This window comes from Mustela putorius, unplaced genomic scaffold (genome assembly GCF_011764305.1).
Source record: "Mustela putorius furo isolate JIRA1106 unplaced genomic scaffold, ASM1176430v1.1 tig00000788_pilon_pilon_pilon, whole genome shotgun sequence".
NCBI classification, from domain to species: domain Eukaryota; kingdom Metazoa; phylum Chordata; class Mammalia; order Carnivora; family Mustelidae; genus Mustela; species Mustela putorius.
The window spans coordinates 11,515,545-11,537,299 of record NW_025421481.1 but is presented as its reverse complement, the minus strand read 5'-3'; positions in this window follow the sequence as shown (position 1 = coordinate 11,537,299).

Here is a 21,755-nt window from a genome sequence, read left to right as displayed (position 1 = left end):
ACTTGTACTTAAAAATATTGTCTGGGGCACCTGGGTGGCTCGGGTCATGGTCTCGGGGTCCTGGGATCGAGAGTGTCGGGCTCTCTGCTTGGCGGGGGGCCCTGATTCCCTCCCTCTCTCTGCCTGCCTCTCTGCCTACTTGTGATCTCTGTCAAATAAATAAATAAAATCTTAAAATATATATATATATCATCTGAATTGTATCTTGGGTCTTCAGTGACACCACAACAGAAGTCATTGCAATCACATTCATCAAACGTGCATATTACTGTGCTGTGACCTGAAAAGGACTTTTTTCTTTTTAATGTTTGCCTTACAGAATTCAGATCCGCCACTATGACATCTTCTTCCCCTGGGAGTCTTTCTTTACAATCCTGTTTCCATCTCTACCCCACCCCACCCCACTTCCTCCTCTACTTAATTTTTATCATAGTAGTTGTCACCACCACACCATCTATCTTGTCTCACCACGAGAAGTCCAACCATGACAAAACAGTTCATTAATTGATGAATCAGTTCAGTGCTTACTGACCACTTCCAGGTGTCCAGAATTGTGATAAGCATTGGGTGGGGGACAATAAAAATGAGGAATACTGCTTTCCAGGAGCTTACAACTGAGTAAGGAACATCAAACAGTCAAGCAAAGATATGAAGGAGGCTCTAATCTTAAAATACTAAAATACAGGAAAAAGTGGCAAGAACAGACTATGTGAAGCGTGGGTAAAAGCCAGTAAGGAGAAGATGAGGTTCCAAGGCAGGTTGGAGCTTGATGAGGAATTTACAGTAGAAACATTTGGCTCCTCCCGCAAGCGGCAAGCAGGTTTCTGAGCGAGGCAGTGGCATGATGAGATAGTGTATCAAAAGGACCGGTGGATAAAGAGTGACAATGAAAAACGGCAGTGAGAGGCCAGATGAGGGGGCACTGGTTGGAGAGGTCAGGGGAGCCAAGGTGGGGAGGGACCAGAGGAAGGTGGTAAGTTAGGAAGGATGAGAGGGTGGAGGGTGACCTTGCAGAGAGAGGTACGGCTAAAGGACCCTGGCCTCCAGGCAGGCAGTTCTGAGAACATCAAGCTCACCAGCCCTTCAAGAGGTCCTCGTTCATGGGTTGCGGGAGACTGAGGCTGGCCCCCTGAGAGGGGAGTGGAGGAAGAGAACATCAAGCACAGGATAAAGACAGCTGGGCTGTTCTATGCAAACTTAAACGGATTAACAGAGCCCAGATAAAGGGGAATAAAAATGAGAAAAGGGGGGAAAAAAAAAAGAATTGCTATTTTAGGTAAATCCCATATGGGTTATGCTCTTAATTTACTTAAAGCAGATGGCTGGACCCAGGACTGCCTAATTTATTACTGTCCTGCCATTCAGAGCCAGAGCCTTCCTTAGGTTTCTAAGCAACTCTGATGGGAAATGTCAGATTGCATGAAATTTTCTGATTAGACCATGTGACCTAAGCACATCCCACAGAAAATGATTCGAATACTCAAAATCGCTTATCCTAGACCACAGCTGCCAGGCCTGTTCCCTCCCTGTTCCCAGCAGATGGGTGGGTGGGCCTTCCCCTATTTGCAGACAGTATGGTGGGAGTTCTAGGAATAAAAAAGACCAAAATAGAGGGTGGGAGCAGACTTGGAAGAAGGCTGAAATACCAGATTCTTTCTTGTTGTCCTATTACTTTCCCAAAATTTTCTAGAAGGGAAGGAAAGTCACAAATCATTTAAAAAGCAGCACTCAAACTTCTCTAGCAATTAAGCAGCCTCTGAGTCAGCAAACTCATCTACTAAACGGAGTAGCATTTGAGATAACATGAGAGGACTGAAAAAGTTGGGACAGAATCAGGAGCTAGGCTGATTTACGACCTGAGGAGGAGAGCATAGTGGTTTTTTAAAAAGCTGTAATTTAACGTTTTTTGATGAAGAATCGTCATGCGCCAGGTTCTGTAGGAATTATTACTGGGGATCTAAGTTTGGGCATACAACCACAAAGAACACTGTCTCAGACCAGTTCTACAGATCTACCAGAGTGTAACGGGTTGGTCAGAAACGTGAAGGGCAGAAAGCTGCAAATGCCAGAACTGGAGAATGCCAGGTGCTTCCCTGTGGTATTCCTTTGGAGCAGAGCATAGTCCAGACTAATAGAAGAAGGGACTGCTTAGGGCAGAAGAGAGCATTTGCCAAATGCAATGGGGTACCCTATATTGGATCTTGCAACAGAAAAAGGACATTAGGGAAATATGAAAAAAGTCTGGGGTTTAATTAATAGTAACGCACCAATGCTGGCTTCTTGGGGGTGATAGAGTTACCACAGTAATGTGAGATGCTTGTAAGGGATAGAGAGGAGCTCTGTGCCATCTTGTCACTTCCTGCAAATCTGAAATTATTCTCAAATAAAATAAAAAGGTAGGTTCTTTAGAAAAAAGAGTACATTCCCATATACCTGAAGGGTCCCACAACTTTCCCTTTTCGATAAGGTTTTTGGGGCGGAATAGGACTCTGTCACTCATGGATACCAGCATGCGGAGAAATGGCACGCCTCCTCTATCGGTTGATGAAGGACACCCAGACAGCCGGCACCCATCAATTAATGTGGGATCCAGAGTCAGAGAAAGCTTTTAAAAATCACAAGAGGCCCTTGCTTACTGCCCCAGCTTTAAGTAGGCCTTCCTACATGAGGGATGTGACAGAAAGGGAATGGGCTTGGGTGACCTAAGGGGGTGGGGGGGGGGGAGTTGGACAGCTCAACAGCCAGTGGGATATTTAAGCAAAGAGCTGGATCTGGTGACTTGTGGCTGGCTCGCACGTCTTAGGGGCAGCGATGGCTGCCCGCTCTCTTGATTCCCAAAGTCATGAAGCTAACTCTGGGACAGGAAGAATCTAACTCTGGGACGGGAAAAATGTGAAGAATAGCCAGTTCTCCCATTCACTAATCCCCATGGGCATACAGTAAGTAGGAAGTAATCCTGGAGAAGATTGGCAAATGGACTTCACCCATGTCTAAAATGCATGGGTACAGGTACCTCCTGGCTTGGGTAGATAGCTTCTTCATGAGTTGAGAACCTCCCCCCATAGAAACAAAAAAGCCTCAGAAGTGATAAAGGCGTGGATAGATCCCTTGGTTTGAACTCCCCCAGTCCCTTCAGAGTGGTAACAGAGGGAGCGTCCGAGGTTTTGGAATCATTTCCTCCCTCTTGTTAGGAGCTTCCCAAATCCCAGCCCCCAAATACCAACTCTCCCATTTCACCCTGGGGGCCAAGTGCTAGTTTAGAGCCAGTCTGGGCAGGCCCACATACAGTAATTTTAGCCACTCCCACAGCAAAGTGCCTGAATCTGAAGTCTGAATTCACCATTCCGGAGTCAAACCCTCATCCCCAATGAGGCCTAACAAGCAACCAAAATCTGTGAACCCAGAGACGACCTCAAACTACTCTTGAGGGACAAAGATCCCTATATCCCATCAAAATCATAATCCTATTGCATGTCTTTTGCCTGCCCTCTCCTCACGGCACGTGGGGAGTTCACTAAAACATTCTCTGCCTGGCACCGGACCCCTGGCTCTACTCCACCTTGCATTGTGCTTTGGGCCTTGCCTTCTAAATGTTCTATCTCACTTGCTATCTTCCAGAATAAGGGTCATCGAACTCCAAATGGTGGTCAGATGGAGCTTCACATGAAGGTCAAACCAGGCATCTACAAGGAACCCCTTGATAGCTCAGGAGGAGAGGAACCCTGGCTGCCACTCCATCCAACCCGTGACCAATAGGAAGTGGCTCTGATCGGTCCTCACCCTCTACCCTAATGACAATTAGGGTTACGTCTTCAGGGGGAATGACGAAGTGTAGCTGGAAGATAGGCAGGCAGGGACAAGGGGCCCTGCCCTAAGAAGAAACCACCCTTAAAAGGATTTGACACCACCCTTAAAAGGATTTGACACCACCCTGGAAGGAGCCGTCCACCCTTTCCCATGTGACAGATAGGTGACAAAAACCTGACTGGATGATAGGTGCAAGGAGGGTTAATCAGATTACAACAGCCTGTCAACAAGCCCATAAAAATCCCTAGATTTACAAGCTCCAGTAGCCACCCCTCTCAGGTCCCCTCCCTTCTCCAGAGCTTTGTATTACTACTGTTATCGCTCAGTAAACCATGCTTTGCTCTCACCAAAAAAAAAAAGAAGAAGAAGAAGAAAAAGAAAAGAGGGGACACCTGGGTGGCTCAGTTGGTTAAGCGGCTGCCTTCGGCTCAGGTCATGATCCCGGCGTCCTGGGATCGAGTCCCACATCGGGCTCCTTGCTCGGCGGAGCCTGCTTCTCCCTCTGCCTCTGCCTGCCACTCTGTCTGCCTGTGCTCGCTCGCTCTCTCTCCCTGACAAATTAAAAAACAAAAAACTAAAAACTAAAAAAATTTTTTTTAAAAATCAAAAAAAAAAGAAAGAAAAAGAAATGAGCATTTGTGACATGTTTACAAACATTCTTCAGAATAGCACCATTTTTTTAAAAGATTTTATTTCTAAACGATCTCTACACTCAACAATGTGGGGCTCAAATTCATAATCCCAAGATCAAGATTCTTATGCACCTGACTAAGCCAGCTAGGTGCCCCAGAACAATACCATTTAAATGGAAATGGCAAGGGCAGGATTTTTGTGGCTGGCTGTATTTCTTGCCAAAACTCTTCATAATGACAATCACAATGATTAACATTATGGAGCTCTTACAATATCCAGCCCTCGTCCAACAGATGTTACTCAAATGCCCACATGTTATCTTTAAGACAACACTACTATTATCCTAACTTATATATTAGAAAAGTGCCTCTTAGAAGAGTGCCTAGAATCTGGTAGTCAAAAATTAAGGTTTTTTTTTTTAATTTTTATTTTTATTATAGAAGCTAAGAAACCAGGCCACCCCAAAAGCAACCGAGTAACAATTCAAGCCAAACCTTAGAAGACTTCCAATTCCAGCCTTGCCATTTACTAGTTCTATGGCTTGGGCCAGTTTGAAAAACAAAAGAAAGCTAAAATCAGGGAGTGGATTTAAAAGTTTGTTGAGAGGAACGCCTGGGTGGCTCAGCTGGTTAAGTGGCTGCCTTCGGCTCAGGTCATGATTCCAGCATTCTGGGATCAAGTCCCACATCAGGCTCCTTGCTCAGCAGGGAGCTTGCTTCTCCCTCTACCATCACTCTGTCTGCCTGTGCTCACTCTCTCTGAAAAATAAATAAATAAAATCTTAAAAAAAAAAAAAAGTTTGTTGGAGTGGCAATTGGGTGGCTCCTAGGTTAAGCCTTCCAACTCTTGATTTTGGCTCAGGTTATGATCTCCGTGTTCAGACTGAACCCCGAATTAGGCTCTGAGCTGGGCATGGAGTCTGCCTAAGTGTCTCCCTCTCCCTCTGCCACACCCTGTGGTTTAATGGGGTGGGCGGAAAGGTCTGTTGAGAAATATCAAGCGTTGGTGAAGATGTGGATAAAAGGCAACCCTTGCACACTATAGGTAGGAATATAAATTGGTATAGTCACTATGGATAACAATATGGAGGTTCCTCGAAAAATTCAAAATGGAATTACCATATGATCTGGTAATTCAACTCTTGGGTGTTTATCCAAAGAGAATAAAAACACTAATTTCAAAAGATTTATATACCCCTATGTTTACTGCAGCATTATCAAGAATAGTCAAGATAAGGAAGCAACCCATTGATAGATGAATGGATAAAGAAGAGATGATAGCTATACACAATGGAATATTACACAGCAATAAAAAAGAATGAAACCTTGCCATTTGCAGCAACATGAATACACCCAGAGGGTATTGTGCAAAGTGGAGTAAGTCCGAGAAGAACAAATACCATAAGATTTTGCTTATGTAGAACCTGAAAACAAATGAACAAATTGAAACAGTATCATAAATACAGAGAACAAGCTAGTGGTCACCAGAGGGGAAGTGGGAAGGGGGACAGGCAGGGATTAAGTGGAACAAACTTCCAGTTACAAAATAAAAAGTCAGGGGAATGAAAAGTACAGCATAGGGAATACTGTCAATTAGATTGTAATAACTTTATATGGTGAAAGCTGGTAACCACACTGATTGTGACAAGCATTTATAATGTATATAATTGTTGAATCACTATGTTGTACACCTGAAACTAACATAATATGTCAACTATAGTTCCTAATTTTTTAATGTAAAATTTCTTTTAAATGAAAGTTGGTTGAAAGCTGTATCATTCAATGGAAGTTTAAAAGCAGACAATTGTTCATTACACATTTCAAAATTTTCTTTTAATGATTTTTTATTTATTTGAGAGAGAGAACGTGCACAAGTTGGGGGAGAAGCAGAAGAAGAGGGAAAAGCAGATTCCTCACTGAGCAAGGGAGCCTGATGTGGCACTCAATCCTGGGATCCTAGGATCATGACCTGAGCCGAGGACAGCACAGCGTTGTATTGGGGCCAAAAAAAAAAAAAAAAAAAATTCCATATATACCTTTTATGAGAATCCTTGGATACACTTCCGAATACAAGAACCAAATAAGAGCAAATGGGGACCGCACGGGAAATGGTTAGCCCCTAGTTAAGGACAGGAGCCACCAGGAAAAGAATGTTTCCAGATCTGTCTCTTCAGGCATCAAACGAATGCAGCTCATTGGACCAGGCAGAATCCCATAATGTGAAGTGTTTCCTTCGGAGTGGAAGGTGGAAGAAGTGAATTATGAGGACAGCCATACAATGACTGATGCCCAAAGTGAAAATGTCAGCAGCAGAGAGGGAAGGCTGGTAGTCAGCAGCCTTTGCTCACGCACATTCAATTCAACTCCACTGCCCTTTATTCAACAATTTTTTAGTGTCAGAGATGATGCTAAACTCTGGGAAAGACACAAAGGTGGGAAAAAACAAATAAATAAAACAATGCCTAACTCCAGCAAGTTAACAGCTAGTGGTGTATGTCACCAGAAGGAAAATAGAGCAAATATGAGGCGCAGTGGAACACTTGGAGTCTGAGTCTTCACTCCTCTCCTCACTCCACACCTGGCCCAAGCTGCAGACTCTCTGCCGACCTCCATAAAAATAATGTAATTCATATTTGCCTGGGAAGATGGCTGTGAGTCCTGAAAATGAGGAAAGTGTCGATAATGTCTGACACAGAAAGTAAACAGGAGTCTCATCATAAACCCATTACGTTTTCCTTTTTTTTTATTTTTAACCCCAACAAAATGAGAAGTAAATCCCTTCTCCTGGGTGACTCAGTGGTTTAAGCCTCTGCCTTTGCCTCAGGTCATGATCCCAGGGTCCTGGCATTGAGTCCGACATCTGGCTCCCTGCTGAGCAGGGAGTCTGCTTCCCTTCCTCTCTCTGCCTGCTTGTGATCTCTGTCCATAAAATAAATAAATAAAAATCTTTAAAAAAAAAAAAAAAAAAAAAGGCAGCAGGAGGCCTGAGCAGAAATGTTAAGAGAAGAATTTCTGGCTTCAGAGACTGCAGGAGCCCAGGTTCAAAAAGTCTAAAGACTACTGAGCTGGGGTAGGGGTCGGGGGATAGTTCAAGAATGGACTTTCGAAACTTACCTGCCCAACCTATCCCCAAAGATAGGGGTGCAAAGATCCAAAACATACATTACTGACACAAAATTGCTTAGAACCTTAAGAAGTGGAAACCCTTTCTAATCTATCTGCCCAGATATGGAGTCACTTCTAATTTGCACAAGAAATGTGCTAGCAACAGCTTATGATCAACCTTCCCCACCCCCCCATACCTGCCTAAAATGTGATAGCCTTGCACTTCTGGGCCCAAGACTGGATGAGAGAACAACAAAACCCTATGCCTGGAGCCATATAATTTATTCATTTATTCAACAAATATTTATTCAGCCCCTACTGTGTGCTCTGGAACATTTTCTTCTCCTTGTGTCCCCTGGGCTGCCTCTAACCTCTCTATTCTACCCTTGCTGGTCCCGAGAACCTCAAGTTTATAATCTGCTTACTGTTTCTTAGCCAATATCTCACCTCCTGACATGCAGGTTAGCCATCCTGTTCTTCCAGAATAGAATATTTTTCTATCCTCTCCTGTCCCCCAGGCTTTACCTCTTTCTTCAAAGCTTAATTCCAAGCCCTCAAGCCCTTCATTATTCAGCTCCTCTTGCTTCTCTGCCCAGCTGTCCTATCACCAATACCTGCTCTTCACTCATCCACACCATAGCCCCTGAATAGAGCAAATGGGGCTGAAAGAATGGAACTTATTTGCCTGCCATGATCCAAACTGTGAGCAAGGCAATTCAACACATTCTGTAAAAATAGCAATAATGACAATAATAGCTAGCACTTTAGAGGCAGATTGGGAATAGGTTACACTCATGGATGTAAGTCCATGACTAAGTCCAAGGACCGACTGTGGGTCTGAGTACATGAGGTGGGGTGGGGCCAGGTCTTTGGAGGAGGGGAATCTAAAGAAAGCCAAGACCAGATAATGAAAACAGAACCTGTAAGGATAAAACAATCATCTGAAAGTATGGCAGACATACTGCAAGAGAGAGGGATCTGGAGCTAAAATTGTAAGAAACAAGGGTGTATGTTAGAAGGAAGAGGCAATAGAAGATTTGGTCTGATGACTTGAGAGTCAGAGTTGGTTAGGAGGACTGTGGGGTGAAGGGAATGTTCCGGAAGCAACACACAGTGAGAGAGGGAACACAAGCAGGGAGAGTGGGGAGGAAAAAGCAGGCTTCCCACTGAGCAGGCAGCCTGCTGCAGGGCTCAGTCCCAGGATCCTGGGATCATGACCTGAGCCGAAGGCAGACGCTTAACGACTGAGCTACCTCGGTGCCCCAAATGGACCATACGTTTAAAAAGTAGCACAATATTTTATATTCATACTATCTGACTAGTCTTTGATCTTGCCAGAGTGAAATTTATTGCTTTTGGCTAGAGAACTCTGCAAGATTACACAGCAAAGAGTGGGTATAATACTATCTTTAATATAAGTTGTAAAATTCTAGAGAAAATAGAGATTTTCTGAGGCTAAAATGTAGGAAACATTTCAAATCTAAAATCTAATCTATTTCTCTATTACTGGAGATGTCTGAAATTACCTCCAGCATTTGAGGCGATGGGTACAGGGGAAAAGTTAAATTGATGGAACTTTCCCCGACTCCCATATCTAAATTAGCCATACTCCTTCTACGTCAACATTGGTTGAGTGCTCGAATGTATTTTATGTAATCCACGTAACAAACTGAAAGATAGTAATTTCCATTTTACTGACAAAAAACTTAGAAATGCTTAGAAAGATAAAATAACTTGCCAGCATCCCACAGGGAACAGCTAAAGCAAATTCACAATTCTGTTAAAAACAAATGCCTCTTCCCTTACACCATGATACAGTCACGTTTTCAAGAGTTTTTAACCGGAGTGATGGTGGGGGAGATCCATTTGTGTTGTCCACACCAGTCACTAATTACACTTACTCTTTCAGTGGTTTCAAGGAATTCTAGTTGATTAGACCAGAGAAGCTCATTACATAAAGTTGAATAAAATATAATGGGGAAGAACCTCCCTCTCAGGAATTCTGCTGATTACAGGCTAGTTTAGCAAAGAGAAGTCTGGTTATGTTTAGTAGAAAAAAATATACTGAGGACAGGACGACACATTTAGCCAGCTGGAAAACCCTGATGGAGACACTCACTATCACACCATAACTAGAGAGCTGATGGTGAAAATTGGCTTAGTCTGCATAGCATCCTCATTAAAATAAATAAATAAATAAATAAGGCATTAGTCAACTCATGGAGATGGGCTACTATTCAAATGTACAGTATTTACTCATCTTAAATCTATGAGAACAGGTTTTACAAACACAAAGTTCAATCAGGGATGAGGAGAAAACCATACACCAATCTCCATAAGAATTTATGGAATTCAGATAAGAAATCTGCAGAGCCCACGGGCACCTAGGTGGCTCAGTTGGTTAAGTGACTGCCTTTGGCTCAGGTCATGATCCTGGAGTCCTGGTTTTGAGTCCCGCATCTGGCTCACAGCTCCTTGGGGAGTCTGTTTCTCCTTCTGACTCTCTCTTCTCTCTTGCTGTCTCTCTCTCAAATAAATAAATAAAATCTTTAAAAAAAAAAAGAGAGAGAAGAAATCTGCAGATCAGATGAATGCCAGGATTTTGTAAGACTCAGCTGAAACACCTAAATCAATTAATTTACTTACTAGTAAGTTAAGTGAACTTACTTGCTAGTAAATTAATAATTACTAGTATTCTTTTGCATGACTGTCCTATCTATTATTTATTTATTTAATTTTTTTAAAAAAGATTTTAGTTATTTATTTGACAGAGATTACAATTAGGTGGAGAGGCAGGCAGAGAGAGAGGAGGAAGCAGGCTCCCCATGGAGCAGAGAGCCCGATGTGGGCTCAATCCCAGAACCCTGGGGCCATGACCCGAGCTGAAGGCAGAGGCTTTAAACCAGTAAGCCACCCAGGCGCCCCCCTATCTATTATTTAAAACAATCCCCTGTATGTGGGGCATTTGGTTAGTTCTATTTTTCTCCAATAAAAATAATACTGTAATTAATACCCTTATACAGGGGCACCTGGGTGGCTTAGTTTGTTAAGTGTCATGATCCCAGAGTCACAGATGGAGTCCCACATGGGCTCCCCGCTCAGCAAGGGGTCTGCTCCTCCCTGTCCCTCTGCTTCTCACCTCTGCTTCTCACCAGCTCTCCTCTGCTCCTGCTTACTCACTCTCTCTCAAGTGAATAAATAAAATCCTTAAAAAATAATAATAAACTTGTACATATATCTTGGCACAGTTCTTTGTTTCCTTCGAATGAATTTCTAGAAATGCTGTGTCAAACTACAGATAATATTTTTGAATCTTTTGGAGATACTGCCAAAATGCCCTCCACATATTAAAATACTGGATTGAGATTTCTAGCTCAATGGAAGGAAGGAAAGGAAGAGATTAGCTTTATAATCCTGGATTTTAGACCTAAGGTTCACCATTTGTTAGCTATGTGAACTCGGGCAGGTTACTTAACTCTTATGTTTCTCTGTTTCCTCACCTATAAATTTCCTCACCTCATAAAGTTGCTGTTAAGAATTACATCAATTAATGTATGTAAAACTCTTAAAACAGAGTCTGGCTTCTAGAAGCCTTGCATAAGTGTTCACAAATTCCTGGTTCTCAGACTTTGAGACTTCAAAAACAAATTTTTTTAAAAAAGAATTTAAGGAAATCTGTATGAGTTTGCCTTTTTCTTCCTGGAAAAAAAAAAAAATACTTTTTAAAAACCCAGTACATAAGCAACATTTCATAGAAAAAATATTTAAATAACATAAAAATTTAAGGAGAACACAACATCAAAATACATGACTTTTACCATTATATTTAGCTTTAAGAGAGATTTTTTACATTATATTTATTTTTCTCATTTCTCTAAGGAGCAGTGAACTTCCCATTTGTTCACTGTGTTTGAGAACAAATGGACAGTCACATTTTCTAAAACTCTTACATTTCTATTTTTCACTTAGTAATAGTTAAAAGTATTTAATTTTTAGAAAAAAAATCGTAAAATTTGGACAGCAGCTTTTGTGAACTATGTGAACAAAAGATAATAGGATCGTAAGGTCAGCTTACTGGCTTTGCCAGTTGCAAATAACAGATGAAAAAGAAACATTCTCTTATATGGCTCTGAAAGAAAATAAAAGTGAAGATTTTGGCCAAGAAACTTGACATCCTACTTTTATTCTGATAGAGGAGTCCCTATAAAGCTGTTCAAGTGGAAATGAAATTCCCAAGTCCCTAAGGGCCAAATCATTTGTGGACAGCCAGGATTTGAATTAACTCCCAGCAAGACTTGAAAAGAAACAGAAAAATGCTTAGGGAAACCATGGGAACTGCACTAGTGGCAGAGAAACTGATAAATCTAAAATGGTCTCTGTCTTAAAAACAATTTGTTTGGGATGAATAATGAACACTATTGCGTTATTTCTGGATGGATTTCCTGAGTTATTCGTTAGTTGTCAGACACATACTTAACAAATATCTAATTATAATAACTAGCATTTGGTGCGAATTCCCTAGGTGCCTTGCACTGTGCCATTGCATTACCTCATTTCATGATGACAGCCATTCTTTAAGGGAGGGAGTATTGCTCCAAATTCCTTTTTAAAGGTGACAGACCTAGAGAAGCTAAGTCAAAAGCTGCTCTAAGCTTCCACAAAGGTGGAACCAGAACACAAACCCAGTCCAGATGATTACAGAGGTCTTGCTCTTTTTTTTTTTTTTTTTAATATTCCATTTATTTGTTTGAGAGACAGACAGAGCACAAGCAGGTAGAGTGGCAGAGGGAGAGAGAATCCCAAGCAGACTCAAGTGCGGAGCCTGATGCAGGGCTCAGTCCCAGGAACCTGAGATCATGCCGTAAGTCAAAATCAAGAGGAGACACTTTACTGACTGAGCCACCCAGGTGTCCCAAATTATGTAGTATTTGGTATTATTTAGAAAATAATTTCTTTTACTAGTTACACATCTAGGAAGGCCATAAAAATTACAGGCACACATGAAGAAGAAATTTGTTTATGAATTATGGTACTGACTACCAAGGACTGTGAGGGCTCTGAGATTATATCTGACTCGCAAATTAACAGTAAGCCTGCCACAGTTTTATGCATGCTGGTAAAAGGCATGAGACTCCTGAGTCAGACACAAAGGATTTTATTACTCACATCAATGTCAGTAGCCAGAGTATCAGCACTTTCTTGCACTGGTTCCCAGAGTCCCAATCCCCACAAGGTGACATGAAAGAAGCCAGATAGCATCTGCACATGCACTGGTTTGCATTTCAGAAAAGGAATGCCAAATCTTTTATAATAGGCAGCGAATACACCAGTTCCTTTGCTCCGGAAGGACAGAGTACTTCTATGTTCCAAGACCACTTAGGAAGGAATACAGTCAATGCCTCTGGTCACAAGACAGGCAGAAATGTGAGAGACCCATGGAAATTGTCTCCTAACACTGACCATTCTGCTTATTAGAAGAATAGATGTTTGAAGATTGTATCTTGCTTAGATCCATAGGTTTTCTTTTGATTCATTAAAGTATTTATTGAGTGGCTAGGGAGATACAAAGGTGATAAAACATCATCAAAGAAGTGAGGCAAATGCACACATCATAGAAAGCCAAGTGTAACAGGTCACTGAATCACAGCAGTCAACAGAAAATAGCTTAAGGAGATCAAGAATGACATTGTTTCCAAAGATCCACAGATTTTAATAAATATTATAGTGGCAACAAATTATTCACCAGGATATTGGACTATTCCTTTTTAAGTCAGTTGTGTCACTGTGTTTGTCATATTTTCTACAGATCCTAATGAGATCTGTAGATCTGTAGATCTTGAGATCGGCCCAGAGCTTAACAAAATTTTCACACAGTGTAAAATGCAGTGTGGAAACTGACCTAAAGCATCCCCAAATTAAGATGTTCTAAATATGTTCTACATATTTATAAGCATTTACACTAAGACTGCTAATACAATATTCTAGAGCCAAATGATCTCAATGAAGAGCTATGAGGCTTTTTTAAAATGTCTTAATCTAAAGTCTAGATTGGATGACACCGAATCCCTATTTCCTCATTACCTCTTGTGGGAGATAAATTGAAAAGACAAGGAGATTCCTGTCTTGGGACCAGTTTTCTTTTCTTTCTTTCTTTTTTTTTTTTTTTATTAATTTATTTATTTGACAGAGAGAGACACAGTGAGAGAAGGAACACAAGCAGGGGGACTGGGAGAGGGAGAAGCAGGCTTCCCGCAGAGCAGGTGGGGCTTGATCCCAGGACCCGGGATCACAACCCGAGCCGAAGGCAGACGCTTAATGACTGAGCCACCCAGGTACTCCAGGACCAGTTTTCTTAAAAGAATCCACATTTTTTTTTATTCATTTATTAGACAGACAGAGATCACAAGTAGGCAGAGAAGCAGGCAGAGCTAGTGAGGAGGAAATGGGCTCCCGGCTGAGCAGAGAGCCTGATGTGGGGCTCCATTGAAGGCAGAGGTTTAACCCACTGAGCCCACCCAGGTGCCCAAGAATCCAAAATTTTGAGCTACTATTCTTTCCCTCTAATCCATCAATACTGTTCTTGTTCATAGAACTGCACTAGTTCCTTCTTCCCAATGGTTTATCAGACTGATCAGAGTCTCACAGAACCACCTTTTGATAATTAAAATCTAATATAATGAGGGGTGTCTGGGTGGCTCAGTCAGTTAAGCATCTGCCTTCGGCTCAGGTCATGGTCCCAGGGTCCCAGAACGGAGTTCCCATCTGGCTCCCTGCTCAGCGGGGAGTCTACTTCCCCCTCTCCTTTTGCCTGCCACTCTTCCTGTGCTCTCTGTCTCGCTCACTCTTTCAAACAAATAAAATCTTAAAAAAAAAAAAAAAAGCAAATATAATGAGATTCAGACATCTGTGTTCAAAAATGTCTTTTTAGTATTTCTTTTGTCTGCTGTGATGCTAGGTAGCAGGCCCAAAGTTACAAAAATTAAACTTAAAGGCAAACCACTCTGCTCCCCATATCCATGAGTGTATAGCTGAACTCCATGAAAACCATTTTGATGCCTTTCCCTTAGTCCCTTGAATGTTACTCTATGTCTTACAGTTCCCTATTTATTCCTACAAGCCAACTCCACACACCATTCATAAAATGAAACAGCAGCAAAGGTTTGCTGCTTCAAAATGAGGACATACTACCTTATTCCCAAATTTATTTCACCCAGGTATAAATACCCAAACACTGACAAAAATGTGGAAAATGTGGTATGATTGAAAACTGCATCTGTTTGTTTGTTTTTTTTAAATACTTGTGTGGCAGAATACTATATATCTGTGTTTCTGTGGCTTTGGAAAGACAGCACTAGCAAACGTGAAATACAATTTTGTCTCCTAATTTCAATAAAGGCTCGTTCTGGCAAATGGCTAGAAATAAACTCAAAATGTGATTGAAAGTCAATTTTTGCTGTTTTAAAAAACACAACATTCAATCAAATCAGAGGCTGGTTTCAAAAGAAATGTCATTTTCCATCTTTGAACAGCATCACACACACACACACACTCACACATACACACACACACACACAGAAAACTACATACCCCCTAGAGAATACTTAACAAGAGCTAAGCTCTAAAATTAAAGAATCTGTAGAAAATGCAGTGATGCACCTGAAAATTGTTTTCATTCTCTCCTTTGTGTGAAATTCAATTACAAAGAAAGCAAACAAATGGAGCAAACAATGAAAATGGCACATGGGATTTTTTTTCAATTACTATAAACTGCACTCTTTAAAAGAGAAAGACCATTTATGCAGCAATTGCATCTAATGACAGGCATTGTTCCCCTGTCAGGCTATTTCTGATTTTTGGAGCCTCTTAACACTAAATCCACTGTTAACTCCTTTATAACAAAAAACTATCTTTCCTCATAAATGCAAACTTAATAATATTGCTCTTATCTTGATCCTTCTGGGGGGGGGGGACCTTTTAACGCTTCGACAATACTAAGAAAGACACAATATGGTATTTACATCTTTCTAGATATATTTTATTGAGCCTACTGTGACCATTCAAGGGCAGCAAGAATGAGAAGTATGGAATTTCATTGCCTTAACTTAGTTCTGATGTATTGCTTTAGAATTTAAAACAAACGAAAAAACCAAGGTGCTGTCATATGTAAATGCAGCCCTTATAAAAATACCAAAACATATATTTACCAGATTAATCTTCTAGAAAATTAAAGTACTAAAACCCTTCTTTGGATTCCCTTAAATAGCGATCTGTTCTTATACTTAGTAGATGACTCAAGAACAATTAAAATTTTGCTCTAAAGACAAAAAAAGAAACCCCAATTCATTTCTTAATTATGTCTAGGAGAATGACAACAAGAGAGATTATCTTAATCTATTAAAATAGATTAAAATAGATAACCTATTATTATCTTAATCTACTTTTGTTAATATTAGTATTAATAAAGATATATTTAATTCTATGTAACTGAACTGTGACAAAATATATACATTTATTAATATTAATATATATTTAATTCTCTCTCAAAATTATCATGTGAGAGGATTTCAATCTCAAATTGAACTGGAGGATATAAAATGAGGAATTTCATGCACATGCCATCAGAAGAACAGAACTTAAGCACCTAGACACTGATTTCCCAAAAATGCCCGATTTACAGAAGATGAGGCTTGTTTCCTCACCAATGACCAACCAACAGGAATCGCTCCCATCCTCCAGCCAATGAACTTACTGCTTTGGACTCTGGCTGGACTTCCCCCTCTTCGCATTCCCTATTCCTAAGTCTGCCCAAAAACCCTCAACAGACTTGCCTGTAGCTTGCTACAGCATGCATTTCCAAAACTGCAATTCCTCCACTATTTGCAAATAACCTCAATTTCTAGTAAATTTACCTCTTTATTTAGGTTGACATATATTCACTTCCAAACCTACATCATCTGGGCTTGAACTGATAAGGCACTTAAGATGAGAATGACTTACGACAGACGCCTTGCTCCTCCCACATAGATTTAATTGCTTTAATGGGGAGCAGTCCCTGAGTCAGAAGAAATTTAAGTATCAGTGGCAAGCTGGTGGTGACATTTCAAGCTGTCTGCCACATTCAAAACAGACTCCACCACCCACCTTCTCTCACGCCTCAAAACAGTAAGTAAGACCTATTGGTAAAAGCTTTGGAGTTCTACCCATATAAACGTGAGGTGGGACAACCATGTGACAGACCTCACCACCTGCCAGTCCTCTTTCTGGAGACAATGTAGTATGGTGGAAAGAGCATTGTGCTTTGAAGTCAGACAAACCTCGAATCCAATCCATTTGCTAATACAGAGTCTTAGACTAGTTGCTTTATAGTTCTCTGAGTTTCAGGTGTCCTCATCTGTAAAATGGGGAAAATGCAAGCAGTCTTCAGGGTGGTGTGACAGAGCTGACAGTGACAGGCAGGCATGAGAGAATCCCCCTGGTGGGGGAAGTGGGACAGGTTCCAGTGCTTGAAGGAGTTACAGTATCTGTGAGATCTCTGAAAACATTGTCTTAGACCAGTCCTGATCACTATCAAGGATGGGAACTGTGCTGTTCATGCATTCATTTATTCATTGCATATGCGCTCACGGAGCTTCTCATCTAGGCTAGCAAGGAAGACAGACTGATGCATAACTGACTGTAAGACACGGGAGCTATTACATAGGTAAGCTGAAGGAAGGGTTGGAAATGACAGTTGGCCTGGTCATCAAAACAAGAGCAGACCTTTCAGGTGAAGTCACATATGGTCAGAGAGGATTTAGTGGAAGGACACTGCAGGGGAGTTTTCCGGGCCATCTATGAGTGAGTGCTTCATACCTGTCTCTCTGGGACTACGTAGTGGGGAGCGAGTGCACCCCCTCTGGAAATCTGCACGGTGGTTTCTCCATTGTAACCGTGGCACGGACTCAGAAGGGAAGAGGTTTAGGAAGTGGATGCCATCAGGCCACAGGGGTTCCAGGCTTCCTTCTAAACCAGCTAGACCTTCACAAGGTGAATGGCCATCAACACCACCAACTCGAGAGAGTGGTTGAGTAAGAAAGGAGAGCCTGCGAAGGAGTAGAGAAGATTTTCTGCTAATATATCCTTTCAGATGGGATGAGTGGATCAGATTCATTGTATATCTGACAGTACGAATAACCAGTCTAAAAGTTTCGAATATAAATTAGAGTAGATTGATGAAAAATAAAGTGATGGTTGCTTCTGTTCAATTCTATACATTCTGATTGTGTTGGTGATGTTGGTGACAAAAATAATAACAGCAGCTGCCATATACTCGGTACTTTTTTTTTTAAGATTTTATTTATTTGAGAGAGTGAGCAAGAGAGGGCACAAGCAGAGGGAGGGGCAGAGGGAGAGAGAAGCATACTCCCTGCTGAGTGGGGAGCCAGAGGCAGGGCTCGATCCCAGGACCCTAGGATCATGACCTGAGCCAAAGGCAGATGCTTAAACCCACTGAGCCACACAGGTGCCCCCATCCTGGGTATTTCCCATGTATCGGACAAAAATTTGAAACAGACAGTTATTATCCCCACTTACAAATGAACAAACTGAAAAACAGAGATTAAGTAACTAGCTGAAGACTACACAGATAGTAAGTGGTGGAGCTGGGTTTCAGACCCACAACTCCAGAATCTGCATTCTACCCTACTGCCTATAAGCTTATTCAATCTTTAAATAGCTCTGTGGACATTCCCAAAACAAGAAATTATCGAAGTGCTATTTATTTATAAATCTCTATTATCATAAAAATTCTCACTAACATTTATTGTAACAATGATAAATTTCTCTATCTTAAGATTTTTAGGTCCCAGTGTGCCTGGGTGGCTCAGGGGGTTAAAGCCTCTGTCTTTGGCTCAGGTCATGATCCTAGGGTCTTGGGATGGAGCCCCACAGTTGGGCTCTCTGCTCAGCAGGGAGCCTAGTTCTCCCTCCCCTTCTGCCTGCCACTCCCGCCTGCTTGGTTTTTCTCTTTCTCTCTTTCTCTCTCTGTGTCAAGTAAGTAAATAAAATTAAAAAAAAAAAAAAAAAGTCCCAAGGAGAACTTTGGAGTAAATTTAACCAACCCCCTCAATTCTACAAATAAGGAACTGAGCTATCCCAAGTTCAACTGAGCTACAACTAAAACACCTGGTTCCCTTAAAAATGTTAGAAAAAATGGACCTCTTTGTATATACCTATTGATGATGATGAGTTTGAAATAAAATTGTGATATACTAACAGATGGCATCAACCAGCCCTGGGACTAGACACAAAAGGTTGGAATGTTTACAAACCTCACTCACTTTGTTACTGGGTGACTTTGCAAAAAGCACATGGGTTCCTAAACACTGGCTATTTGGTTCTCCCCTACTCATTCCTAAAGCTGGGATGCTTGGGGTACTCAGTCCGTTAAGCATCTGCCTTCAGTTCAGGTCATGATTCCAGCCAGGGTCCTGTAATCGAGCCCAGCATAGAGCCCTGCATTGGGCTCCCTGCTCAGTGGAGAGCCTGCTTCTCCCTCTCCTGCTCCCTGTGCTTGTGCTCTCTTTCTGTCAAATAAATAAATAAAATCTTAAAAAAAAAAAAAAAAAAAAAACACCTCATTCCTAAAATTTCTAAGGTATGTCCTGGCTTAAATGTATCCTTAGTGGGTTCACTTTTATTTAAAAACATGGTCATGCAAAACTGAATTTAATTTTTTTTCTCAAGCAGAAGTAAAACTGTTCTAAAAGTAACTGAAAACAAAAACACTACCTGAAAAGCAAAAACTAGGCAAAATCAATTACAGAATAAGGCAAATGTCAATCACTACGGAGTTAGACCATTCGCTAAAAGTAACAGAGACAGAATATTTGGCTTGTGGCTTTGTTCCTTGATTTATTTTTATCCTCCCATCTTCAGTAGGATTATTTTTTCCATAGCCAGCTATTGATCATTTGGAAAATTAATTTTTTATAAAAAAGACCATTCATTTCCACTGTAAAATGACAAAATGAAAATGAAATATTCCTCAAAAGAAAAAGTCTTCGATGTCATTAATAATAAGAGAAATACAGATTAAAATGAAATACTGGGTTTATACTATAAAACTGACTAAGATCAAAGATTTTCCCCCCAATTCGCAATGTTGGTGAGGGTATGACAAAACAAGTTTAACATGTTTTGACAATACTAAGAAATAAATGAAGGCTGTCTTTTTGGAGATCATTTGACAATGTCCCTTTAATGTGCATTTTTTTAAAGGCGCTTTTATTTGACACAGCAACTCCACTTCTAGGAATGTAACCTCACATTGTCTCATATGCAGACTTGCCTATAATGACATTGGTAACAGGGATAGCAAGGAAGGAAGGAAGAGGGGAAAGAAGAAAATTAAAGAAATCAAAATGTTCCCCTATAGGAGCAGATTAAATAAATAAATATGGTACACTGCATTAATAAAAAGCAGTATTATTTTTCCATTAAAGTGATGTGGATAAATATTGCTGAGATGGAAATCATTCATATATGTTATTAGATTTAACAGAAAAAAATACAAAACTTTTTGTACTTGTGTGTTTCATTTTTATGAAGTTCAAGAACAGGTAAAAACCAATCTGTAGCAATAGACATCAGAACAGAGGTTAGCTGGGAGGGTAGAGAACAGGTGAAGAGAGTAGATACTGATATGAAAAGAGGTCAGGGAAATTTCTAGAGGGATGGAAATGTTCTAATCTTGGAATATGTCTTGGGGGGAGGAGAGGGACAGAGTAGGTATACATTTGCCAATTCTTCTAAATGTACATTTAACATCTATACATTCCATTCTATGTAAATTATACATCAATTTAAATAGGGAACAAAACCCCTAAATGTATAACAAAATTCATTGTTAATCACAATAATGTTTGTATACGTACCTGTGGAAAACGATTTGGGAGATGATTTTTTTTTTTAATTTCTTTTTTCAAGACAAAAAGAGCATTATGAGCATTATGATAATTAAAATAAATACAAATATACAAGCATGCCCAAATGTGTTTCATTGAACCTCTCATGCCCTTAATCTAGATATTTCCACACCCTTTCAAAAAGTAGCGTGTCAATTACCCAAAGCATCCTGGAGCCACGCCAGGGTTCAGAGTTTCTACATTCCCATGGAGGGATACCACTGGAGTCCCACCCTTTGTGGCGGTCCTTCATAGTATGTGCTCGCTGATCATTTGCCTCATTTCTCAGACAACTTCAAACACCAAAGTTACACCAAGAACATAGTCATTTTGAGGCATACTTTAAGTATTTTTTAATTTATAGAACCCCAATTCCTCTCAGCTCCAGAGGAGAAAGCTTTAAACTGCGAAGGCATTGCAAATGCTGTGTGGCCTGAGAAGTAGCTGTTCCTTTGCACGCGTCCTGCCAAACTTCTAAGAATGGTTTTGCCGTTACTTCCAACCCCACAAGCAGCCCAGCCTGAGCCCTACCCCCTCCAGTAGGCCTATTACAGATAAGCCAGTCAGTGTTCCTGGGAACAGGTGTGCTCACCACCAAGGCTGGGTGTCTGCCAGCTCTTGCTGGGTTCACATGCAGCCCAGAGATCTCTGCATGGCCTGCTGGGTCGTTAACCATGCAGGCACAATCGCTGACAATAACAGCGCACACAGTAGTTAGTTGATGGGTGGAAAAGAGAGGACAAAGTCACAAAAAGATGAAATGAGGGGTACCTGGGGAGCTCAGTTGGTTAACTGGCTGCCTTTGGCTCATATCATGATCTCAGGGTCCTGGGATTGAGCCCTGTGCTGGGCTCTCTGCTCAGCAGGAAGCCTGCTTCCCCCTCTCTCTTTCTGCCTGCCTCTCTGCCTACGTGATCTGTCAAATTAATAAATAAAATCTTGGGGGGAAAAAAGATGAAATGAATAATTACATTCCTCTTCCTTAAAACCCCTGCAGGATGGATACAGACTGAAAACTGAAGTAGGTGGGAACAAATGAGAACAGAAATCCAACTTTACCTTGGGATACAGCCAAAAAAGTTAGTAAACAAATGGTGCTAAAAATAGCTCCCCAACCCAACAACCTGGCTTGGTTCTAGACCAGGGTTCACCCCAAATACCCAGGGCATCCACATCTCTTGCCCACTGAACAGCTTGCCAAAAACGCCCCACAGGACCAATCAGACTTAGCTGGTCTCAAACTGGACATCCTTTCATTGCTTCCACC